The 27,503-nt window shown below is 41.6% G+C and overlaps 1 long non-coding RNA gene across 2 annotated transcripts in view; it reads right to left on the bottom strand.

Moving 5' to 3' along the window:
* Positions 1 to 26,733, bottom strand: part of LOC111869710 — a 185,263-nt gene extending 158,530 nt beyond the window's left edge. For both annotated transcript variants that reach the window (XR_002843707.2, XR_004513582.1), the window contains exon 1: positions 26,617 to 26,733. This is a non-coding gene — a long non-coding RNA (uncharacterized LOC111869710). The remainder of the gene's footprint in view (positions 1 to 26,616) is intronic.
* Positions 26,734 to 27,503: the final 770 nt, after the last annotated feature.

The following is a 27,503-nucleotide window of genomic DNA, read 5'->3' as shown; positions in this document are numbered from 1 at the left end:
TCTATCTGCAAAAGTTGGCATTAACTTCGCCGACAAGCGGCGGTCCCTCGGTCGGTATAGTTTGCTTGCAGACTAAAACCACGGAGTATTTTTTTGTTTGTCTCGTAGCTGAGGTTTTACTATATTTCATATTGTGTTTTGTGTGCTGAATGTTACTTTTATTTGTTTTTTTAAACAGTTTTGTAATTTTCTTGTTTCTTCACCGCTGTATATGAAAGTGACCCTTCTGGTTTTCTAGTATTGTAGATCTGTGTTTTTGCTAAGTTCGATGGGGTGTCTCGTACCTAAGTTTACATTATATTCGTTACGTGATGTGTCTTTCGCGATGTCTAGTTTTTTTTCCCTTTGCGTCCTTAGTTATTGTGTATGTGTGTACTCTACTTATTAGATAGTTAATTCTTGATGTTTCCTGTTCATATGGGTGGCAGGAGTCATTCGGTATTATGATATCCGTTTGCGTATGTTTTCTGTATATTTCGAAATCAAGTTTTGTTTCCTTACATTGTACTGTAAGAGCCAGAAAATTAATATGGTTATGTTGTTCTATTTCCATTTTAAATTTTAGCTTGGTTTACTGTTTATTGAAATAGGCTAAGCTTTCATCTACACGTGTGTTTGTTTGCTTTTAGCTTTGAATTATGAAAATGCTGTCTACACATCTGAAGTATCCAATTATTTGATACTTCATCACGATTAGATATTGTTTATGTTCTATGTGTTGTATGTATATTTCGTCTTCTGTTGCAGATGATGAAATGGCTAATTCCCCTGGCATTTGTAGCTTTGTTGGTCAAATTTCAAGTAGTTTTTCCCGTCATATTATTATTTCTTTTTGGTTAGTTTCGACAATTAATGGGCTAGTTTTCAGTATTTTATTTGATAAATTATGGTGTTATGGTAACACAGAACATAAACAGGAATATCTAATCTTACTTCTAAAAGAAACTAGCATTCCTAACCTAACTGTTTCTACGTAACTTAGATGTAAGAGTAATGAAGAAAAATAGAGAATGAAACATGGCGGATATCACTTCCATATACACGAAAAGAATATGAAATAATCGTTCAGATTACAGAGGTATAAGTGTAATTGGAGAAGCAGTAAAATAACTTTGAAGAGTAGTAAGGGTATGACGATGTAGTGGAAGAATGAATAAGAAGAGAAGGCGATGCTGAATAAAGGAGTCCCAACTAGTGCCGTGGTTAAGAATGACTCCACTCTTCCATATGATTTCACTACATTGTGCGTAATTGAGCAAAAGGCTAATTTCTTTTTTCAAATGCAACTGTTTCTAGATACAGACCCAACCTATCTAATAATAACTATTGGATAAGACTCACAAATAGAGGTCAAAGAGCGCTTTGTCTTTTGCACCAGTGTACTCATTAAGCAGTCTGGTCAGGATAGTCCGTGAGTTTAATCTCGGAGTAAAATAGAAAGTACCAGAACAAAAATACAGTAACAGTATTTCTCTTCAGATGTGGCTCATTGCTTATTTTTGGAGGGAAAATACAACATACTCTTTGTGAGCGAGCTTTTTCTCATAAAATTCTCGATTTAAATTCTCCATAACAAAGAACCTAGTATCGATGTTTTCTCTTGGTTGCTCCTAGCGATTATGTACGACATTATATGCTGTTTTCTCTTTCCAAAAATGGATTGTATTGAGATATTGTTTCTGAATACGCCGAAATTAATTACAGGTAAGATATACAATCTTCTTCTTTTTTCCTGTTTCTCGCACTTGGGTCATAGGGCAATTAAGTTCCTTAATCTTAGACAGTCGGTAGGACTACTTGGACGGGGTACCTGCCCGTCGCAAGGACGCTACCTACACAGAACAAAACAAATACAAAATAAAAGCAGACAAACATCCATGTCTTGAATTGGATTTGAACCTATCATCCCATTGTTCGAGCGAGCGAAGACATTTCCTGTCTTAGACCACGCGGCCTCCATGATCGGCATCCATTGTCGGAAATAACAAGTCTCCAATCCAACATATTTAACCATAAATCCAACGTCGTTTTATTCCATAAAATTGAAATATTGGACAAACGGAATGGGTTCTTTCTATTTTATGCCTAAATTCTCTGTAAGAACCAATCGAGGTATGTGTCAAAACGTATGCATATCGTAACGCTGTTCGTTTTCTTACAAGTAATTTTAAGCACGTTTCGCAAAAGTTCGTAAACTCCTACTGCACTGAGTTTGTTCGCCTGTCTGACCATTCATCAGTACTACATAATTCACCAAATTTAATATGCATGAAATTTATATATACAACTACGTTGATAATTAATGAGACATGTATTTAGAAGTTTGTCTATCACTGTCGTAGAATACGCGTTAGGAGGAACGATATCTACAACTCTATCAAAGAGCAAGCTGTAGCTTAGTTTGCTCAGACACTAAGCTATAAGCCAGAAGGCCGCGGTTTCGATTTCCGAAGAGGTAATTTTGCTTTTTAATTTACTTAACCCTTACAGCCGCACTATGGCCCACGGGTCGACCCAGTCTCTAACAGAAATGAGTACCACGAATCCTTCTGCAGGTGAAGGGTAGCCAGTGCGTAAGGCTAACAACCTCATCGTCATTGGTGGGCCGGGCGTCTAGGAAACGTGGAAGCCTCGACGTCTCACAACCATATGGGCCTCCACGGCCTGCTAAAGGGATATCCTTAACTTTACAGTCTTACTATATTAGCACTAAAGGACCGAGTAGCCGGTCAGATCTGCCATTAAGATAACGCTTCGTAGAATGTTGCATATTTAACGTCTCCTTTTGTAACGCACATTAGACATCGTCGAATTGGAAAGAGAAAGGAATTTTTATTTTAAAACGTTAACCAAATACTTGCATCGAAGTTTCGAGAAATATCACGAAATATCGCAGAAAAAGTAGCCCAAATTCTGACAGAGATTTGAGACCTGGTTCTTCGGAGAGGTGTGTCCCGCTTTATGAGTCTGCTTCCAGTGTTATGTTAACGCCAACATTGCAGTGAAGTCTTGAAGTGTTTCAATATATAAGTTGTCTTATCAGTTTTAAAAGAATTTGCATTTGATGTATTTTGCATGTTACTGATACTGTAGGGCCATGGCGACGTTAATTACATTAGAATAACTAAGCAGTTCATTATCATGGATGAATTTATGGTGTTCCTCATTCAATATGCAGCTTGTACATAGACGTGGAACAGCATATCATTAATTTTTTTATGTATTTTGGACGTTCTTCATTAAGAAACACTGACGTCGAACCTGATATGAAGGACTTTATTTATCCGAGCCTTTACTCTCTCTGCGTCCATTAGCTGACAGCACTAAGGAACATCACACATTTACGTTTTCGCCGTCGTTAAGGATAAACTTTTCCCTTTCAATATAATACATACTATAATTAAGTCTGCTGAAATTGTTAAAAACAAACTCTGTCAAATACACCTATTCTCAGTGACTTAAAGAAAAGGTATTGGATTTAAGCAAATTATCAGTTAGCTCCTATGCTGTTTCAGTCTTTATTCATCGGAAAGGATGGGTTCCAAAGCGGGTCTGGACGCGATGACGAAAAGTAAAATCCCTGTCTAACCGGGAATCGAATTCCGGTCGCATACCTCGGAAACAGTCACTATACTGCCCGAGATAACATGACCCTTGACGAACAGAGAAGAGCAGCCTTAATACGGGGCAAATGTGTCACACAGAAGCTGTAGTCGCCTTGAAACTGGCCTTCATTATCCCTCGGGGATGTTGACTGACGAGCGGTTATTTTCCTCACGGAAGGTTGCCACTATAAACTCTCCAGTGTTTACAGAGGCCCTTCTGAACCACTAATATCAGTAAAGTAACAGCACCTACAGCACGTAGGCGTGTTGTGAGACGTAACACTAATTATTTTCACGTGCACAAGGCGTGTCATTCGCTCTGTCATGCCAGAGAACCGGCAAAAGTAACTGCTCTCCACTACACATGTCAAAGGTAAAGGTAAATTTGTTCCTGTGCTTAATTAATGAAGCATTATGCCATGAAGACATATGGGAGATTGGGTGTATAGTTCCACATTCTCTTGGCCTCGGCAGTAGTTGGAGTTGAGTGGTTAGCTTCACTGACCGGCTGCTTTACTCCCTGGGAAGGAGCCTACAGTATCCATTTGATAGGAGGCTAGGTGGGCCACTGCCGGGACTCGAACTCCGACCTCTTGGCCGTCCAGTCCGTAACCAGTCGTTATACCGACTGTGCTCTTCCTTATATAGATCCTGTCAAAGATTAATCTGTAGGACAATTTTTTTAATGCTATGCATTTAGTTCTCAGGACGTAAAGGTCCAGACTTTTTTATTGGAGAGGTCAATAGTTTATAAACTCCGCTGGATTTCGTTCTCATAATCCACAACTTTGACATCTCATTCAGTGCTGTGTAACTTCTGAAGCTGCAACTAACTCATTTTTGGGAACCTAGCAGCATACTAGCTAGTCAAGAAGTTTCCCATGAAACATTATAAACATTATTACAACTATTCATTAGTCACATTTTAAGTCCGTTATTTACCCTTACGGCAAACTCTGTTCGCGAAACTTACAGAACATAAACTGAGGGTGTTTGAGAGCAGGACGCTGAGGAGAATATTTGGACCGAAGAGAGATGAAGCGATGGGAGGTTGGAGAAAACTGCTTACTGAAGACCTTCATAATTTGTAATCGTCATTAAAAATATTAGGAAGATAAACTCAAGAGTGAGATGGGCGGAACTTGTGACATACATGCAAGAGGAGAGAACTTAATAAACGGTTCTGGTAGGAAAACTTGAAGAAAAGTGGCCACTTGAAAGCCATAGGCAACGATATAAGAATATTAAAAAAAAGGATCTTCAAGAAACAGGATCGGATTGTGTGCATTAGATTAATCCGGTGGATCCCACAAAATGCTGAGAATTTAATGATAAAGTGAGCAACTACGAGCTTCTCAAGAAGGACTCTTCTTCATGTAGCTATTTAGATGGACATAATTTATTTCCAAATGTCAGTTACGTCCATTAATCATTGACTCGCTTTGTAAACCGACTCAGAAGTTAGTTGTGTTAGGATAAAATTAAAATTATCCATGTGTCTAACATTACGTGATGGTGTATGGGTAAATGGATGTATAGAGCCACATTTCCTTGACCTCGGCACTAGTTGGAAATGAGCGATCAGTTTGACGCCCCGGCCGCTTTACCTCCGGGGAAAAGGCACCCGGTATCCATTCGATAGGAGACTGGCTGGGCCTCAGAGCCGGTCTGAACTTCATGGAGAAGAGCAAATTCTTGAACCTACCGGAACTCGAACTCCGATCCATCTGTCGTCCAACCCGTAGACAGTGGCCATACCGGTTACGCTATCCCGGCTCCTAAAATAAAACGGCCAACGTGGGGCTCGAGCCCAGGACTCTGAAATTAAAAGTTCATGCTCTACTGACCGAGTCAGCCGGACTTACACAGCTAATTCTGTTAGGGGCCATAAATATTGTGACATGACGACTGAAAGCCGGAATAGTGAAGCCAGAGCCAGACTTCCGTTGATAAGCAACGACTAAGTAAACATTGAGTTTCCGTTACAACGGCGAGTTGAAACACATTTCCGTGGTAACGAATACACTGGATAAATCAACGCGTTGCCCAGAGACTGAAACATGTTTTCACGACAACAGAGGAATCACCTGTTCTACTCTGTGTCCTACAGTCGCTTTGCTTGACGTTGGCTCAGGCCGGGATACAGAACCCAGAATTGGAATTCGAGAGACTGCAGACTCTTCAAGATTCATCCTGTTGCCAAGCAAGCAGACGCTGAAAGCTTTATTTTATATTATAGTTACAGTAATCATTAGAGTGTTATAATTATTTGTAGTTACGACGTGTTATGGTTACAGCAATCTTGAGGGTTATAGTTATTTGTACTTACGACTTTTTGAGTATCCAATAAATCGATTCTCACCGATCCAAACCCCGTCTTAAAGCCACTAATGCACGTGACAATACAAACAGTGCACCTTCTGGCGCTTTCCGTGTCTTGGTTCGGGTCAATAACGAGAACGTAACAATGGAGCACTGGTGTCGAGGGTCAGCAAGATTTATGTCCGGCCCAGTCGCCTCACTTCGAACTGCTTCGCTTTAATGTCGAGACGAAACTAATTCAGGCTCTGGGATGAAACGATAATGGAACTACGGAACTTGAATTCATGGCAAAGAGAGACGTACCATTAGGAACACGTAGTGCATTGCTAAAAATAACAATTCAATCTCTGGGAGTTGGTATAGCGACTGGCCACGGGCTGAACAATCGAGGGGTCGGAGTTCGAGTCCCGGAAGGGTCAAGAATTTTCTCTTCTCTATGTCGTCCAGACTCCTATTTATTGGATATCCCGGGGGTAAAGCGGCCGGGGTGTGAAGCTGACCACTCACTTCCAACGAATTCCGATGTCTAGAAAATCTGGGTCTCTACATCCATTCCCCCCATACGCCTTCATAGCATAGTGCTTAATTAGTTAAGCACAGGGACAACTTTACCTTTTTTAACCATTCAGTTTCTATGAAAACACACCTACGTTTACACAATTTCGTACTGAATTTTGGTGGAGAAACATTTTTGAAGATGATCACTTAGATGAGATATAAGTAAACGAGAAGATGGATTTTAGGGAAATGTGATTAAATTATGAGAACAAGAAGGAGACGGAATTGATCACGGTAGTGTTCAGTGAGATGTTCTAGGAGTACTGAATCTGTCAGTGAGTTTGTTAAATACATAAATTAACATGCAAATTCTCTTTTTACTGAGGATCATATCCAAATCTCGGAACAATATTTCATTTCCTGTGACAGTCAACCCTCAGTTTCACAAACACGTTTGCTTCCACAGTGGTTTAGACCTGTAATGGTTGCTGTAAAACCAATAAGCCTGATATGTGACAAGCGAATTCAACATGTTAACACCAACAAAATTTTTTTCAGATACGGGTCATGCGCTATATTCATAGAAGCAAATAGAAACAGTCTGTGCATATTTTTTGCAGCTCACTGCGATTGCCAAACAAGAAGTCACACATGCCACAAAACGAGTCAATGCAACACAACCTGTTTACAATGCTTTCATATTGTTTCAATACACATAGTTCTAACTGTGTCACAAATAAAGTGGTTAATCGTGGGCTCCCAACAGAGGCAATCCTATGTTCTATCCCACGTAGGTCATGTGGGATTTGTGCACATGTTTCAGAATATACTTCGGCTTCCCCTGCCAATTATTGTTCCACAAACTACTCCATATACATTAACCGTCCTATCATAGACAATATATTGTCACGTGTATGTGTGTGATTACAGACGGGGTGTGGATTGCTGAATGGATTTACTGACCGCTTATACACACCACTCGAAACTACAAGTAACTACAGCGCCGTCACTAATCTCCACATTTTACAGTTCACCACAGCACCAGCTAAACTTCTTTTTCAGCATGCTGTGTTTTCATCAGCCGTTCCCTAGCAACTGCTTCTAACAGAGGAGATTCTTCAGCTTCACGCGCTCGGGTTCTATTTTACAGCTTACCGTGCAAAACTCGACTCTCAACTAACTACTAACAACTAACTCCGAGGCTGGCGGCCATTTCATATCAACCTCCTAATCACCTCATAAGCTGACATTCAACCGACAACTAACTGGGTCGCCCTTATAATCACTTTGCACGGACCTAGTAGAAAACACCATTTACAACAGTAACTCTATTACTGTGTGCGTACTCATCGCAGAAACGTGTTTACCGATCTGTTGCCTAGAAACTGGTTGCATATCACCGTTGTTTATTAGCCTATTGCACAGCAACGGCTGTACACGCTACAATATAATTGCAATATTAATAGCGTCGTTAAATAACCCGCTAAAAATGATTGTATTTTTGTTTGTAAGTAGAAACATGTTTAAAAAGACAAAGCTGTCCCTGTAACAGGCCGTGGAGACCCATAGAGTTTTGAGACGTTGAGGCTTCCACATTTTCTCTAGAAAATCGGCTCACAGATGGCGGTAAGGTTGTCGGTCTTTAGCGCCGACATTCCAGACCTCCCAGGAAGATTCCTGGTGCTCATTCCTGTTGGAGGTTGAGTTGACCCCAAGGCCATAATGTAGTTGGTATGATTAGGTCAACTGAAAAAAAAAATCTTATCGGGACTAAAACCTGCGACTTTCCGCCTTGTAGCATAGTGCCTCAACTACTCCACCGCGTACTCCCCGAAACATGTTTTCCCATCTTATAATTTTGATTACTTTTGTTGACCTATTAGACAAGGACATGTTTTTTGAGGGAATTTCAAAGCGATGGCAGGCTGGTACCAGTTGCTTCATACTCGTACGTGTAAGCAGAATATTTTTCAGGTAAAAATTGTCAAATATTCAATCTATTAATTATTCGAAGGGACATGAGATAGATGCGTACTTATTAAATAATGTATACCCAAATACATAGACGAAGAAATAGAATGTCAGTTGCCCATATGTATTCACGAATACAGTCACTGAAAGTGGTTAATAATCATATAAAAATCCCCAAAAGATTTCTATCACTAGCTCGGTTCTTACCTATGTAAGAACTCTCTTACTTAGGAGTTACATTACTTTCGCTATGTCACATACGAGGAAATACAATTCGATAATATACAGCATCATTAATAATATTTATGTTGTTGGACGTAATATTGATGGGCGAAGATTTAATTTTATCATGAACCACAAACGGTACTGGAAAAAAATGGTATCTCTCTACAAAACCACACGGCGTCGCTTCCCAAAGGACCGTAATCTTGACATAATAAATGTTGGTGCTCGGTAACACTGAATTATAATGAAGTACTTACTTCCGCAGCCTCTTGGCATATTTTAAAGACTATGAGACGTTTGCCATGTTGGCTACCGTCAGGAACTTTAATGAGTGTGAAACATACGCATATAAGGTTTTGGTGGGAAAGCTAGACGAAAAAAGACAACTAGGACAACATAGACGTGACGGGCTGAAAATAACATTTAAATAGATATTAGAGAAATAGGATGGAGTAGTATGGACAGGATTCATCTAGCTCAAGTTAGGGGCAAGTGAAAGGTCCCTGTGGACAATGTTATGAAACTTCTGGTTCGAAAAATTTTTGGGAAAATCTTTAAGGGCTAGAGGCCTATCAGGAAGTGCTCAGCTCCGTTAGTTTGTTAGAAACACAACTGATTATGAAAACAGTTCTCTTGTTCCCAAAATTTTCTGATGATTCTGAGGCATTTATTTTCAGATATCAAATTGATTTTTCCTAAGTGTTTTCGAGAGGACAAAATCGCATGCATAGCATATGGAGTAGATTATTACATTTATAAATAACGACTTCATTGATCGTCTGGTTCATGACTTGGACTCTAAATCTCATTTCAGAGAAATTAATTTTCCGCTTGTCTGTTCAATTAACGTCGCCATTGCGTTGTTATACTCCAGGACTGGAAACACAATCTTGTATAGGTCTGCAAAAAATTAAATTTTCTCTTTTCCTTTCTGCGGGCCGAAGATGTAAGAGATATCCCCCCCCCCCCCAAAAAAAAATGTAAAATTCATTCCGTCCTGTTTCCTATAAGTACTTAACTCTTAACTGAAACCTTGGGATTAAGCAGTAGATTACATCAGTCCTACAAAACTGTTTTCCCGTACTCGGAAAAGCTGCTGGGGCGAATAAGAAACTTTATCTGTTCTTTCTTTAATAAACAGATACATGATGAACGCAGTGGTTTGGACAGTGATTTACAAAGGATGCACGAAACAAAATTTTCTGATATACAGAATGTCCGAGAATGAGTGCACACATTTGAAGTACGGTTTTCGGCACATGGCAGCGGAACTAAGTTCAAGTTTTAAAAACGATACTTGTTCTGCCGAGCGCACATGAGTGTGCGCATGCGTCACTTTCAGCAACAGCTATATTGCACTTCGTAGTTCCTTTGAGAATGTCGTCAGATCATCATAAGGCTGTATGTGTGTGTTGGACGGCAGAACCAAAATTTGTTACAGCTGTGCAAAGGAAGCCCGGTTTTGAACAGTGTACGCTTCTGGGTCTGTTTATTTCATCAGCAAAAATGTCTAAATTGTGTGCACTCATTCTCGGACACTCTGTATTTCTAAAGTATATTACTTTTTTTATAATCTATATTAAAAACTATATATAGGAAAAAAGTATTCTCGTCCCTCAAATGTACTAGAATATAAGATGTCATATAAATTCCAAATTCACGAAGGTGACCACCACTTAATTCCGGGTAATTTTAAAATATTTCATTACCGAAAATCTTATAAAAACACAGTTCGTATTGTTATAATATTTAAATTGTTTCAGTGATGAGTAAAAACTAATATGACGTTGGAGTCATTGTTCTTCCTATAATCATGAAATTCTTTAATTTGTCGCAAAACCGTTTAACGGGTTAATAGTGCAACATGAACAGCTGTGTCTCCCTTTCCGGAAAGGGAGGAACTCTATATGCATTCCTTCTATAAACATCGTACCAAAAGGAACGCGTAATATCAAAACAAAAAACAAACTCCGTGGTTTCAGTCCGCAAGCGAACTATACCGACCGAGCGACCGCCGCTTGTCGACGTAGTGCCAACTTTAGCGGATAGAGAGTGTCGCGTGTTCATCGCAACGAATCTGCACGGCATAATATCCCGTCATTAAATTACGTGTATTTCACCATGAATTTGAAAATTTGTGCCTCCAAATTTTATACAGAGTGCAACTGATAAGTGCGGAAAACTTTGGACACGAGTTCCACATACGAAAAAAAAAAAAATCATGCCAACGTGTTTCCGGAAACATCTGTGTGTTACAGCTGAAATAGTGCATTTATATCAGGTGTTCAAAATGTTATCCATGGGCTTACTTATATTCCTCGTCACGTCAAATCAGGGACCGGCGCATCCGTTTAAATATCCACAATGCAATGGTGAAGTGCCTCTTCGTTGACAACCGGAGTTGCACACACAATGCTTTTCATGTGTCCCCTCAGGTAAAAAATGCAGAGGATTCGACTATGATGAGCGTGGAAGCCATGTAGTGGGTCCTCATCTACCTATCCATCAGTTATGATAGGTGTTACTAGGAATATCTCGCACAGCACTGCATGTACAGTATTCCTTCAGCTAATGTTTCCGGACACATGTTCATACGGATATTTCTCCTGGTGTAGTATGTGGAACTCGTGCCAAAATTTGCCCTCACCTTTCAGTGACACTCTGTATAGTCATCGAAAGAGGTACGTAGTAGCTTAGTTTGTTGAGGCACTATGCTGCAAGCCGTTAGGTCGTGTGTTCGATTCCAGATGACCTAACCTTTTCAGCCGCACTATGGCACTGGAGTCGACTCTGGCGCTAACAGAAATGAGTACCAGGAATATTTTTGGGGTTTAGGGGGCGGACGTCGTGTACGGCTGACAATCTTACCGTCATTTGTGAGCCGATTGTCTATAAAATATAGGAGCTCCGACGTCTCACAACTCTATGGGCCTCCACGGCCTGTTACAGGGATAGGGCTTAAGTTATCGAACGCGTATAAATTCCCAGCCTGCGAGAAAATACAAATCTTTTCAGAAAACTCGCGGACTTTTACCATGGAACCTTCCTGCACAGTTACATGACAGAACACAGTTCTCAACACATCAGGCTTGCTTCCTCCTCCATATCTTTTGTCGTCCCGGAAAAAACTGCTATGAACTAACAAAAAAAACCGAGGGTGCCCCCCGAAAGCTGCAAATGATGCCCGATTATGTGCGGAAGTGGCTGAGACTACAGTCAAGAGACTTCAATGCCGCGGGTTTCGACACACTGGTAAAGCGATGGGACAAGCGTATCAGTGTTGGTGCAGGATATGTCGAGAAATGTTTTTCTTCTCTCCATGTTTTAGGCTTTATGAGTATATCTATTTCTGACCTATATACTTACTCCCCTCACAAGTACCAGTATTTCGGCCATGATATATTATCCAAATTAGACTGCCGGTTTTAACTATGAAATATTTTTAATTTTATTTATTTTACATCCTTGCGACAGAGGTCTGGATTTAACACGGGATGCTATGAACTACACCACGCATACTTGGTAACTGATAGCAAAATTTCATGGCGAATATCGTATGTCGCAGCCGTGTAGGCAGCGTTCTTACTTTGTATTCTGAAGGTTCCAAGTTCGAATCTAAGCTTGAATATCTTGTCCCACTAGACTAATACCGGAACACTATCTAAAATTATGCCACGACCTCTCCATTCCACTTATTTTCTAATTCGTTATTTATTAATCATCCTATCAGTCGACAATATGAAATCTGAAATAACGAAAACATCATTTAATAAAGAAAGCAGTCTTCTGGAAGACGTCTGGGTGAGGACTGCTCATATACACATCATGAAACAATTTCTATGCTCCAAGAAATAAATAATTAATTCATTCTGAAGGAATATACAGATTTGGGATAAGACAGAAAAAACTGAGAAATGCAAGGGTATACATGCGTGCATAATTAGGTCCTATCCTGGGACACAAATCAAATTAAAATCGACCGTAATGATTTTTGAAGGATCCTGATTGCATTGCTCGCACGACGGAAGAGGGATGTACGGAGAGATTGCTTTACCACGTACAGTGGCAGCGCCCAGCCTGAGCTATAACAGAAATTGCTTTGAAACACAATAAACCGCATATGTAGCCCACCGCCTCAGGTTGGGGCCTACTGACGTGCCTTTGTGCTGGTGCTGCTGAACTAATAGGTTATATTAACGGACAGTAAATTAAGACAGTTCAAAATTAGATATTTAATTCCTTAGACACGCACGACTCTGGGACTCCAGAACGCTTTGATCATCGTTTCCATTTCCACTCGAAGCTTGTCTGTAGGTTTCCATTTTCCTGTCCTCTCCTGTGTAAGCCCGGAAATGCCGTAGCGTAGTTCGTTAAGGCACTATGCTGCTCGTACAAGCCGGAAGGTCGTGGGTTCAATTTCCGATGAAGTCATTAGATTTCTCAATTGATTTAATTTTTCCAGCCGCACTATGGCCATGGTCGACTCAGCCTCTAACAGAAATGAGTATCAGGAATCTTCCTAAGGGTAAAGGACGGCAGGCGCGTAAGGCTGACAACCTTATTGCCATCTGTGAATTTATTGTCTGGAAAAATGTGGAAGCCTCGACGTCTCACAACCCTATGGGCCTCCAGGGCCTGTTATAGGGGTAATTTTAATTTTCTTAATCTCCTGTGTAGTCAGAAACCTTGATAAGGCTGTCACCAGTTGAATGAGTCCTATGAAGTGTTTAACGGATTTTGGTCTCAAAATTAGTTTCAAACTGAAAAAAATTGTGGATGTTTAATAATTTAAAATTCCAGGCAGACAGTGCCAAAAGGAGATTGACATCCAACTAAAGGCTAGTTTAAGAAACAACACAAGAATTCAATCTGTGAACAAGGTTACACTCTTAGATTCTAAAGGGTTCTGCGGTTTCGGACTTCGTCCACCATCCAGTATTCTAAAAACTAGGAAAAGAAAAAATTCGGAAATTTGATCTATTTCCTTCCTCAGGTGAAGGGAAGACACGTACTCAGTTGGGTCCCTTAGAAATAACTAACTTCAATCACTGGACAGATCCAGTGTCCTGATAAGACTATACCGAATTCCTATACTTTTCAAATTTTGAAGAAAATTATTTATCTACAAAACTTGAGAGATTTTAAACCAAACACAAACAGGAGACTTCACTGCAAATTCCAGAGATATATTGACATGTATGAGGAAGCTGTATATCACAGAGCACGTCCTTCAGTTAACCTTCAATGCCGATATCTAAACAAAGGCCAGCAAACTATCAATCAATGGGTTACTACTGAATAACAACACAAATTGTCTGCTCACAGCACATAATGGAACTGAATTAGGCAACCAAAGCATTGCATGCATGAAGCATAGAGTGTCTATGCCATATCCCACAGCAAGGCCGGATTTAATGTGGAGTGACAGGGGAGGTGTTGGGTCTGCTACAGTTTCCGAAGAAGTTATTGGGGTATTTGTTTCTCGAAGATCCCAAAAACTTAGCTTGTATTTTCAGTTATTATAAGAAATAGGTAAAGATAAAATAATTTTCAGAACCTAAATTTCTTGACCCTGATGGGGGCCCCCGCAATTGTAAATCCCCGCCCCTTCCACAGACTTGGTTGCGAATGAGAGGTCACACTGCAGTGACTGTAAATGTGTAATGTGACAGACGTGTACAGACATTTCGGAGGGACGTACCGCCTACTAACTCAGAGGCAAAGAGTATGCCGACCAAGCAGCAAGCATAATGACGATAAAGGTAGTATCTTTGGTCGAAACATTCGTAAACTTCTATTAGACACAAAGCGTCATATTCCAAAAGATTGTTCTCTTCATAGTCACCGAAGAGGAACCCACAAATATTACACATGCCTTTGTAACCCTTTAAACCCCAGTGATTCTATATGTGCCACCTGCTTTCACATACTATGCCCACTGAGTATTTGTGTGCGTTTTGTATGATTCTCGCAACAAAGAGCGTTTGTTTCCCTAAACACCATTAATCTGTTGATTTTCGTAGCAGAGACGTCATGTGTTTTGTGGGAGACATAAACTGGATTATTATATACTGTGACATAATGACAGATTAAGACAGCTATTGCTTAATGACGACTTTAAACGCGTATCCGCGGCAACAAATGGACGCATAACAAGAGAAGAATTGTTGGGAACAATGTTGTTTATGCGGTCCTTTCCCAGTAGCTGAGAACCAGTTGTGTGCTAGTTGTCACAGAAGGGAGTTCGGTCACCGAGTGAGTCAGTGAGGACATCTATCGTTCCTCGAGCATCCGTTGCGGAAGAACGTGTTTACTGAGCCGTTACATAACAGCGGATAATTTCTACAGAAAGTTAACGGAGTAAGCCACACACTGTGAATTTTGGCGCAACCAGTGTGAATGAAGTCGGTGGCCTGGCCGCGGACCTGTGCAGTCCAAGTCCTCTGTGTGGTTCCTGTATATAATTATTGTAGCAATAGTAGTGGTACCTCGTACCGTGGCTAATGTACGCACCACAGAATTTCAGAAGCTCTGGTCAAACCTGATTGAATCTCTGAAGTTGGAATATGAAGACACAACACAAGACCATCCTGACGCCGATGCCGTTACGTAACTTGTATGCGGGCACTCGTCCACATTGCCCGCCTAGCGGGATGTGCCCTTGCGTCAGTCGGCGAAAGTCCGAAATGGGCTCTAATCGTGCAGAACATGGCAGACACAAGGAGGAAATCCCACCAGTTTCTGAAAGGAAAGGGGGTACACAGAGGTGCTACACGACTCGACGGCAGTCCTCAAAGTGAGGGCTGCCAAAGGGCAGACAGCCAAGACAACAATTACTGCATCTCCGTCCTTCGAGGAATTCCGCAAGCAAAGAAAACGAAACAGAATACGCCGACGTAAGAGCCAAGAAGCCTACAATTTTCACCACGGGAGTCAACGACCCCAATTGAAGTCGAAGTATTAAGTTCCCACCCAGAAATTCTTCGCCCCACTGAGGACAGTTGAAATGGAGACTGACCACGGATACGACGCGGATGGCACTGCCGAGCGCCAGCAACATCAGTAGCCATCCAACCTGGAGCAGTTGCAAAGGATTAAAACTAATGAAGCAATATGGCTGCTAGATTTTATTATCTCCTCTAGGTCGTAGTATTCAATGTGCATGGCACTGCGAGACAGCGCTATGAGCTCAGTAAGCAGCCTCGAGAGCTACACATGGAAGTGGCACTGCGAGACATCTCTATGAGCTCAGTAAGCAGCCTCGAGAGCTACACATAGAAGTGGCACTGCAAGACAGCGCTATGAGCTCAGTAATCAGTCTCGAGAGCTACACGCAGAAGTGGCTCAGCTCTCAGAGACACGTCTGAAACATCATGAAAGGTTTCTTATTTCAAATTAGCACATATATCAGACCGACCGCTTCCCAGGATTAAAAGGCGGAAGTGCCGTTGCAGTTGCAGTCGAACACTTGCCTCCCCTTGTTTCAATAGTAATCACAGGGGTCTGCATTCCGACTGCTAATAGAGAAATATTGCTTGTAGCTGTGTATGAGCTCTTACGCTTTAGAAAAAATACCATTTTGTTATGGTACACTTGTGGTTGAGGGGCTACGCTACAAGCCAGAAGGTCGTGGGTTCAGGTCCTGATGAGGTTACTGGATTTTTTCAATTGACCTAATCATTCCAGCCGCGCTAGGCCCTGGGGTTTACTCAGCCTCTAACAGAAATGAGTACCAGGAATTAATTAAATAATTTTCCTGGGGAGTAAAGCGCGGCCGGCGCGTAAGGCTGACAACCTTACCGCCATCTTTGAGCTGATTGTCTAGACAATGTGGGACCCTCAACGTCTCACAACCCCATGGGCCTTCACGGCCTGGTATAGGGATAGCGTTACTTTACTTTTTTACTTTTACAGTTCTCTACTCTTCAGGCGATAAACATTTAGATTTTTTGTTATAAATGAATTCAAAATTTCGGCTCCACAATGTCCCACTCATTACGCTCCTGCGGGAAATGGTGACCTACTCGACATTGTGGTCCATCAGAATATCAGATTGTCAGGTGTGATTTTTTCTGATATCATTTCGGAACATTTATTAGAATCTATTCCCTACTCAAAAGTGAGCGATTAAGCGCTAACATTAAAATAACCCTCCACAAAGCACTAATTAGACCACTAATGACTTATGCTTGCCCCGCGTGGGAACTCGCGGCAGATGCCAAACTCCTGAAAGTACAGCGCTTGCAAAACAATGTTCTCCGCAACAGCGGGCCGCGAGCTGCATATGGCTTTTCAAAGTACCGTATATTTACGATTATACAACGTTATACAATNGTTCTCACGGTCTCTTCGCTTGCAGATTTCTTATATTTTTTCTTCTACCCTGAAGATGGAGGCGATACGTTCCTCCGAAACGTCGGTTAACACCACATATACACGGTGCCAAATCCCAGAAGACTGCTTTCTTCATAGTCACCGCCGTGAAAGCCTCAAATCTTACAAAATATAAGAGGCTTAAGCTTGGCGGCGGTCAAGCGTACGACCGTTCAAGTGACTAGACTGCCGTTGTAATATGAGCTACATGAGTTAGGGCATGATTTGTTATGCCAACAAAACTGTAAATAGCTGGTGTCCGCAAGGAACCGGACTCTTGACAACTGAATATGTAGAATACCGACATGTAAAACTTTGAATACAGATAATATGTACTACTGATTTTGACCGCGGTAAATGACAGACCCTTCCTCTCGTCAGAGAGGGCACTCCACAAGGAAAAAAACGCAACTGTCTGACAGCAATAAAAGTCTGGTCTTGGGCCCTAAATTCGGCTTGACACCAAGATAGACTAGCCGAATGACCGTCGGTCGTAACATAAATGTGACTTCGACTGCCAAAAAAGAATTCCAATTCTTGAGACGGTAGCCTGGCAAAAACAATGAAGGCATAGAATATTTCATGTCTCCTGCAATGTGCTGATTTTTAGAGGATTAAGTCCGTAAAGCTGTTACTGTTGTCTGTAGTTATCAGTGCACAGTAAATCAAATTAACAACCCAAACCCCGTCTCTAGTCACTAACACGTGACAATAATATTAAGAAATAATCCCGTTTTAAAGGCACAGTGAGATCAATATCTTGTGCTACACAAATAATTACTGCTCTATAAGTCACTTTTGAGATAAAATATGAAATCGAGCTTCATGTAAATTATGAGCTTCATTGGGCTGACACGAACCAGAACGTTCAGCGTTCGTAGATTTAATCTAAATGCATTTAGCAGACACGGCCAGAATTAAGCATGCATTCTGTGTAGGCTTGCTTTGTGAAAATATCCGCTGGTGATACAGCACATTTCAAGATTCCGACTCATTAGATCATTAATGTTTCAAAAGATTAAAATAACTGTAATTGAACAGATGTTTATTTGCCACGCTCCTCTATGCTAGCAACTGTTCGCGAGAAGAGTGTGACTGTATGCTGCAAATGCCACTTCATTCAACGACGTTTTCAGAAGTTCAGATTCTATACGGTTAATAATAGGATTGTTAGTGAACAGTTTCAAAAGATCAACCATCATACGGCCTTTAGTAAAAGATAAAAGGTAAACTTGTCCCTGTGCTTGAATAATTAAGCACTACGCCATGAAAGCGTATGGGGAAGTGGATATATAATCCACATTTTCTTTACCACGGAACAAGTTGGATGTGAGCGGTCAGCTTCACGCATCGGCCGCTTTCCCCTTCGGTATCCAATGGATAAAAGGCTAGGTGGACCCCAGAGCCCGTCTGGATGACGTGGAGAACATAAAATTCTTGACCCTACCGGGACTCAAACTCCGACTTCTCGGCCGTCCAGCCCGTAGCCAATTGCTATAAAGACTACACTAACTTGGCTCATCGCCTTTAGTAAAAAAAAAGTTTTCATTTCTTTGCTATACACTTCATGTTTTGATGGTAAAGGATGTTCATTATGTGATGCAAACAGATCAGCCAAACACAGATCCACACACGTATAAATCTGTTAAATTATTGCGATGGGGAGAAGAGGTTTAACTGCACGTTGTCACGCTATGGAGGGACTGATAAGACGGGTTTTGGATTGGATTTAATGCCGATCACAATGGCCGCGCCGTCTAAGGCATGAACAAAAACAGGATGCAGTCATGAAATAGCGAATAATGAGTTAGGAAACATGTGAAAGGAAGACACTGAGGTCTAATTTGAGATTCTAACCCGGCAATTGCCTGAAGGGCCTGCAGAGAACCACGATAAACCCCATGAACGATAGCCAGTTTCGCTACCGAGACTGGAATCCAGGACTCCAGAATATAAATTATACTCACTCGACTGGGTACTTCCGTCTCCTACAAATGCCATACCAACCTCGAATTTTGTACGAGGCCATAGCTAAAGGCAGTAGCTGTCAGAAGACCAATTTCAAGCATCAGTAGCCAGAGCTAGTTGCCGTATTGAATTTTCTGTCAGGTCTATGCCTCTCTCACATTGTACCTTCGAAATTCGGCCACACACAGTTTACTGCATTTAGCTCACGAATAATAAAGTTTACCACTTCCCCCGTAACCACGCAATCGGCGCAACGGTCTCTGATTGGCGACATAAACTGCGACTACGGAATGGAACACAGCGTCTTCTCTGAGATTACACCTCCATCAAACTGTATACTGTTTACTGCCATTAGCCTATGAAGACTTGTGATTTTCCCCGCAACCGTATAGCCAGTGCAACATAAGCTGCTTAGAACCACCGGCAGAAACAGTGGCCTCGAGTGGTGGCTGTTACAGGCAATAGCATCAGAGCTGAGCATTGTGACATAAGTTTTCTGCGAGAACTGCTTTTCTCTCCAGCTGTGTAATGTTTACTGCCTTTAGTCCCTGGACAGTTAATTGCATTCCATCCTCTCTACCCGAACACACCAGATGATAGCCCTGAACCTCACTCCTGTCTGTGTGTACATAACAGGTATTTGCAATATATCGCTAAAACCTGTGCTTGAGCATTTGCCCTGTGACCATATCTGCTAATTTTCTAGTTTACAGATCAGCATTTATAAGAATTGTTATTTCCTTGGGAGCTATCGATCTTCCTGCCTGAGTGAAACTATGCTCACACCATCCGAGCAACTCGCATTCCAGTGGCAGGTTTTCCGGTTTCGTGTTACAGCCACCTGGGAAAATCTATGCGAAACGATATAGACTGACTGACTGATAAATTGCTGCTCGCCCTCGAAGGCACAGCGATCCTTGGTTCAGTCCCACTGGGATCACGACTATATTTTACTATCTAACGGCTCTGGGAGCTTTCGGAACTCCTTTCTCGCTCACTCTATATAAAAGGGTTTCGCTTGTTATTCTGTCTTTCTGAATCAGAAGAAGTTATGAATATGAGAAGAATACGGCAACAACAGACTGCAGTAGAAGCTACGCATCAGCCGGTAATGTACTGCTAAAACACTAAAAGTGAAGTTAAAGTTATCCTTGTGCTTAACTAATTAAGCACTACATCACGAAGGCGTATGGAGGAATGGATGTATATAGTCACATTTTGTTGACCTCAACACTAGTTGGAGTTTTGTGGTCAGCTTCACACCACTGCCGTTTTACCCCCTTGGAAAGGACCTCCGGTGCCCATTGGATAGGAGGTTGGGTGGACCCCAGAGCTGGTCTGGACGACGTGAAGAAGAGAAAATTCTTGGCCCTACCGGGAAGCGAAATTTGACCCCTCGGTCTTCCAGCCCGTAGCCAGTCGCTATACCGACTCCGCTATCCTGGCTCCTAATAAAACCGTAGCTTGCCTTTCTATAACAGCACCTCTCAGCACACACACTGTTATTCTATCAAAACGTCTTTATGTGGCCTAAGTTTCTATCTAGACTTTTTGCAATAAACATTGTGAATAGAAAGCGAAAACTTTATTTCAATGTGTCCCTTAAAGGCTATAATTTTACCCCACTTTCCTGAGGAAGGTTTATGCGATCTGTGTATCCCTTCTACCAAATTTTGAATTCTGAACCAACATTTACAAAATTTTGTGTGTATATTTTCAAGTGTCACCGTGACTAAAGACGGGGTTCGGATTTATTAACCACCTACAGGTCATAACTACAAATTATTCTAACACTGCTACTGACTCTCGCATTACAAAGCGCTCCATGCTGCTCTCTTCGGTCAATAAATGGCACATTTTGCTGGTGTCGATGGTCGGTCTGTTTGAGATGCGTGTGAGAGCAGACTGAGGGTGCTGATCCCGCTCAGGGTACGCGCGTGTTCGCCAGAGAACTGTCCTGCTGTCACGTACTGATAAAGCCTCCATAATGAATTGACCTCCCATTCAGAAAGGTCAGCTGGCAATGCAGAAATAATGGGATTAAACTGACAACGGCATATCTATGAATGTAAAACTATGATTAATAAAAGTCAAATAAATCGTTTTACTCTTCGGATGATAAGGTTGAAAATTTCGGAACCAAATCGCTATACGCAAGGAAAAGTGTCCTACTTAAAAGAAAGGTCACTGAGAAGAGCCCGAGTTTTAAATGAACTTTGAAAATTGAGTCCCTTTAGATTTTCTGGCGGGGGACATTTATACTCGTGTACGTTCTGCAGAATAAGCATCGTCTATTAACATAATTTTTCAAGATTTGTTACGTAGTAGAACATGATAGTGTTTCATGTCCTGAATTGTCTTCTGTCTTTCGGACGTTAGGATCGTGGGTTCGAATTCCATTCAAGACATGGATGTTTGGTGTGTGTATGCGTTTATTCTGTGTTTAGGTGGCGGCCTTGCAACGGGCTGATCACTCGCCCAAGGAGTTCTACCGTTTGTGAAAAATGATTACGGAACTGAATAAGAGGCCTGGGCCCTGAATGGGCTGGAAGAGCCATTGTAAAAATAAGTGTTCCGTGTCCACTGAAAGCTGGTATAATTAATTAGAGAAAAAATATCCGATGCTAGGTTACGGCATGGTAAACATGAGACAGCGCTATTGAGCGAGAATTCGCTGCTACATAACGGTCGGTAACCTTCACGTGACCACAGCAACAGTTAGCATATTTTGCAACATTACAAAGGTCGAAGCTTATATAGATTGCAAAATGGGCTTAGAGAATGTTAAAATTGTCAGTGTCTTGACCACATCTGGATGCTCTGCCTCCTCGCAGCCTTGGTTTGGGAGTGGCCGTCAGTATCTTGAGTGTCCAGAGAAACACAACTTAGAGGGTGTACCAGCCGGCTTCAGTTGCAGCCTGCAAGACGGGGAATCACCGCACCTAGCAAGTTACAGAGGCTGCAGTCATGAGAGATAAGATTTACATCGCAGAAGGACCTTGCAGGCGACAACGCCGGGGTCAGCAGGGAGGGCGTTCTTCTCGAAATACACAACACCTGCTCGATCAGCAGCATACGCAACAACCATTGCAACAAAACAGCATCAGGGCGCCAATCAAATCTCACGTCAGCCTGGACGACGCGGAGAGGAGAAAAGTCTCTCCCTTACCGGGACTGACCCCTTAAACACCCACCCCTTAGCCAGTAGCTATACCCCACTTCCGAAACGTAATATCTCGAAATGTGTTGTCTGCTATTAAAGTGGCATAGCGTAGGATACTAGAGTGATGCCAGCTTTTTTCTTAGTTTCGCTTTTGGCAAGCAGAGTGATACTTCCTTTTATTATTCCCCTTTGTCGTGTCAGCTGAAGTAGCAAGCTGACAGATTCAATACATGCATCGTATACGTAACACATGCACGGATTTTTGATCAAGTTTCACTTAAGGCTGTATTTGGTCCAAATATATTGAAATTTCTCCAAAGAAAATTTTACTTAGGAACGTTTCATACTCACGCCATCTGGAGCGAAAAGAGCCTCGGTCATAAGGATGGGTGTGCTGACCGAGATTCGAACCAGGTAGCAGTCGGATAAAAGTAAAAAACGTTACTGCTTGAGCCAACTCAGTTCGAATGCTGCGTATAAATGTTGCAGAAAAATGAAATATTTTAATAAGGACGGGATATTTTATAACGGCAGGATGAACAAGCATATATAGGAGATTAATGATTGGTACCTTCTGCCAAGTAGGATGCACAGTCACCAAAAAAAAAAAAAAAAATACAGAATCAGACGAGCAATATATCTAAAGAGAAGGGACCTCTGCAGGAATCTAAGTGTAGTAAAAAAGTAAAATGAAGCTATTCCTGTAACAGGCCATGAAGGCCCATAGGGTTGTGAGACGTTGAGGGTCTCACATTATCTTGACAATCGGCTCGAAGATGGCGGTAAGGTTGTCAGCCTTACGCACCGGCCGCGCTTTACTCCCCAGGAAAATTATTTAATTAATTCCTGGTAATCATTTCTGTTAGAGGCTGAGTGAAACCCAGGGCCATAGTGCGGCTGGAAGGATTAGGTCAATTTAAAAATCCAATGACCTCATCGGGGCTTGAACCCACGACCTTCCGGCTTGTAGCATAGCCCCTCAACTAATTACGCTACCGCGTGCCCCAACCTGAGTGTAGAAGTAGGATAATACTGTGATGAAATAATCCATTGGTAGACAACGGATTGTTTAACCACGTTTCGCGGCAACGAACACGCTTGGGGGAATCAAATCATTGCCCCGAGATGGAGACACGTTTCGTCACAACGGATGAAAGAGACACTAACAGAGGAACTGTAAGTCATGGTGCCTTCTATCCAGGCCGCGTGGAAGCTATAAAAGGCAGTGCATTCGTGAATTATAGGAAAAGATCAGTCCGAGGTTAGTGGGAGTTTCTTCAGACAGACGTTGTTAAGAATGAGTTCAGTGAGTGAACTGTTATAATTGACTATAATTGTAAAGAAATGCAATAAATCCAATCATTTAATCCAGAGCCCAATATTATCAGTCACGCCAATCCCCTACTCAGTGGCCTGTAGTCCGCAAGCAAACTATACCGACCGAGCGACCGCCGCTTGTCGGCGAAGTTAGTGCAAACTTTAGCGGATAAAGGGTGTCACGTGATCAGCGCAACGGATCCCCACGAAGTTAATCTCGGTTTTCTAGGCTGGAGCCGCTATTTCCTTGAAAGAACTCCTCAATTATCCTCACGAGGCTCAGTAGACCCCTTTCGAGACCCACTACTTCTCAGAAAATCTGGTAGCGCCTGGAATCGGACCCGGACCTCTGGATCTGTAGTCAGGAACTCTGACCACTGGACCACAGAGGCGGACGCCAATCCCCTACACGTGACTATATTAAAATGACTATTGAAGAAATATAATATGGTGAGGACTGGATGAAAATGGCTTAGTGTAGTGTTCAATGACACGATCTAGTGAACATGATAATAAACTATTTGGGTTCATAAAAGGCAGGTAATTTCTTGAGCAGTCGATCAATTGCAATTTACCTAGCATTAACCCTGCAAAATTGAGTTAATTTGGGTGAAATTGGATCCGAGTTTAGACGAAATAGAGCATATGTCAAGATTTTATATGTGAAAGTTTCTTTCCTCTTGAATTTCAGTAGCAGAAAGTGAACGCTGAAGCGCAGTTTGTGCATTGAGGGGGTTAATTGAATTGCGTCGCATACGCTGAATGACGGTGCAGTAGACTGTGTGTATTTATTACGCTCCGAGCTGCGCGGACCGTGTGTTGCAGAGCGATCAATCGTCAAACAATTACACGAAATCCTTTCAATAAGACGCAGAAACAGAACTATGTCACGGGCAAGAGCTATTATAATTACGGTTGGGTGAGTCAGCTGGAAGAGAGAACAAGTCAACTGACTGAGAAGCGTGTAACATATAGAGAAGCCCATTCATTTAGTATAAATTAATAAACATTATAAATAATGTCTCGAAAGTGAAACAAATCAGAAGAAGGATTTCAGAGTCCCGTTTACTCGTATTAGTGACTACAGACAGGGATTGGATTGAATAGATGTGTTGACCACTTACAGGTCGTAACTACAAATAACTATAATACGTAGTATTGTTGATTTCCATCACTCTACAGTAAGACTTCTCAGACTTCACTAGTCGTATCCTGGCAACGGATTTATAACAATCTCACTATAACTACAACACATATAAAGTCTTATTTTTGTAGTATAACTCCGTTGTACTCTTTTATACCCCTTCAATTCCTGTTCTTCTGACTGTCTACTCAAAGTAAAAATCACATTGCGACTGACGGTCAGCCAGTCAGTCAGACAGACAGTCAGTCAGTAGGTCTCGGTGTTGAGCGCCATGACCAAATATTTATTACTGTTTGATAGTTAAGGTCTTGCTCTTGTAGGGCGCACTCTTTGACGAGAGGACGGGTCTATCTTTTGTGCATGCAGCTGACTCTCGCCAGCGCAGTCTTTCTCTGGTTTGAGTCCTTAGGAACTCGCAACCATATTTTACTGTCTCAAATTTGAGACTTCCCTTTTCGTCGTCTCCTACGATTCGCTGGAATTCCGAGTTATATAGCCTCTGGACGGATCCAGGGAAAATACCCTCTTTCAACAATTCGTAGATGTGTTTACCGTTCTGATGCCTAGAAATGGGCGTCCTATTGTTCCACGGTTCTCTTCTGCAGGAATATGTTTAGCGACCTGTTGCCTAGCAATGGGCGTGGTGCGGACCATATAGAAAAAATTTCTTATAATACATTTTCTATTGTTTAGTGCTCGTATTTCGGAAGTTGTATAGAAATGGGTCTACATGTCAAAATATTAGCATCTATTGTTATTTAAAGCTGCTGAAAAATAATATTAATTTTATACAGTGGGTAATGTGGACTTATGTCATAGAATTTTTGTTACTGTACAAATATTTCACACTATAACAGAGAAAGGATAAATTCATACGAAACATTTGTCGAAAATACGAAGGAAAGAGTCCACATGAAAGTTCTGTGTGTAGATAAGGGGATAATATTAGAAACGATCTTATGGAATGGGCGCAAAGATGTGGAATTATGAGAAAGGAACTTATCACACCGAAAATTTCCAGAGAAATGGAACTGATGTGGCGACCGTATCGCTAGGCCACCTCGTCCGCCTGACTTCACTCCCATTATTTTGGGGGTATGCCAAGGTTGATGTGAACGTGACACCATTGGCCAACGTTTTGCAGGAAGCGTCTAGGAGAATGAGAGTTTAGTGGCTACTTATTCGTATACATTCGTATATAACAGTAGTGACATTTACCACCGATCACACTGGCCGCGCGGTCTAAGGCATGAACTGTCTTCGGTTTCTCGAAAGTTGGGATCGTGGGTTCGAATTCCACTCAAGGCCCGGGTGTCTGTGTGCGTTTATTCTGTGTTCTTGTAGCTCTGTGTGTAGGTAGCGGCCTTGCGACGGGCTGATCCCCCGTCCAAGGAGTCCTACCGACTGTGTATAGATTAAGAAACTAGAAAAGTGGCCGAGGTCCACCAAAAAGACTGCAGAAACGACGTTTGCCAAATGAGATGCTTAGTCTGTCCACAAAATATATTGGACGTTATTTGTGATGTCTGACAGTGTCTGTACTAAAATCCGAACGCATTTAAGAGTCAGTCTTGGTTTACGATTATCCCTGTGTGAACTATTTAGGTCTACGTAATAAGAAAACAATTTTATATTCAAAAACGTTTTCAATTACATGCACATTTTTATACAATTAAAGAATAAATAACTTGACATGTAGTATTATTAGATTCAAAAGGGTTTTGACGATGGTGTATATTGCTCAGAATTACTGGGCTTTTGGACTTTATCCGTCTTCTAGTATTCTAGAAACTAGGAACAAAACGTTTCGGAAAATGGATCCGTTTCCGTCCTCAGGTGAGGGTTGAGACACATGCTCTTTTAAGGGACCCAAGAGAGCAGGTGTCTTCGCCTCTCACCTGAGGACGGAAACAGATCCAGTTTCCGAAACGTTGTGTTCTCTAATTTCTAGAATACCGGACGGTGGGCAAAGGAGTAAAGCCCACTAATTGTGAGTATATACGAGTAGTATTATCTTCTGTTTTCCTTACCTTTTAAAAGAGTCCGTTGTCTGATCCACTTATAGCTGAATGTATGAATATTCCTTGTGGGATGTAACAATGCACAATCCGGTATGAAGTCACTAATATTTAGGATGAAACTGCTGCTTCCATATTCAAAGGGACCTGGAAATATGAGACGCATGCCTGTAATAAATACTGACAACTTCTCACCAGACCACGTGGCCTCAGCTCTCGCAAGACAGGAGCCCTAACCTCCATATTCATGACCGTGAGAACCTCAAGAATCAAAATATTCCCCAGGCTTTCCGCTGTACGTTACAATTTTCTTCAGAAGTATCTATTGCGTCACTCGAATAACTGGATCGTTGATCAATTTATTCCTCCTTACACGCCATGAATGTAAAAAAAAGGTAAAGCTATCCTGTAACAAGCCGTGGAGGCCAATAGGATTGTGAGACGTCGAGGCTTCCACATTTTCTAGACAATCGGCTCATAGATGGCGGTTAGGTTGTCAGCCTTACGCGCCGGCCGTCCTTTACCCCCAGGATCAATCCTGGTACTCATTTCTGTGATAGGCTGAGTCGACCCCAGGCCCACAGTGCGGCTGAAAGGACTAGGTAAATTGAAAAAAAAAAATCCACATCATCGGGATTCGACCACGCGACCTTCAGACTTGTAGCATAGTGCCTCAAGTGACTATGCTACTCCGTGATATGAACTGTAATATTTTTATCTCATAATTCATTTACATTAAATGTCACTGGTTTTTGAAAAACACCAACAAAAATGATTGTTCCATTAAAATTAACAAAACCATTACCAACTGTTTCAATCATTAAATCATATTTGTTATTTATGTAAATTTTGAGGTTTTCACAGCGATGACTATGAAGAAAGTCGTCTTCTGGGTTTTG

The sequence above is a fragment of the Cryptotermes secundus genome, unplaced genomic scaffold, assembly GCF_002891405.2.
Source record: "Cryptotermes secundus unplaced genomic scaffold, Csec_1.0 scaffold2057, whole genome shotgun sequence".
Lineage (NCBI taxonomy): Eukaryota > Metazoa > Arthropoda > Insecta > Blattodea > Kalotermitidae > Cryptotermes > Cryptotermes secundus.
Note: the sequence above shows the minus strand (reverse complement) of the source record. Positions and strands in the feature narration are given on the sequence as shown.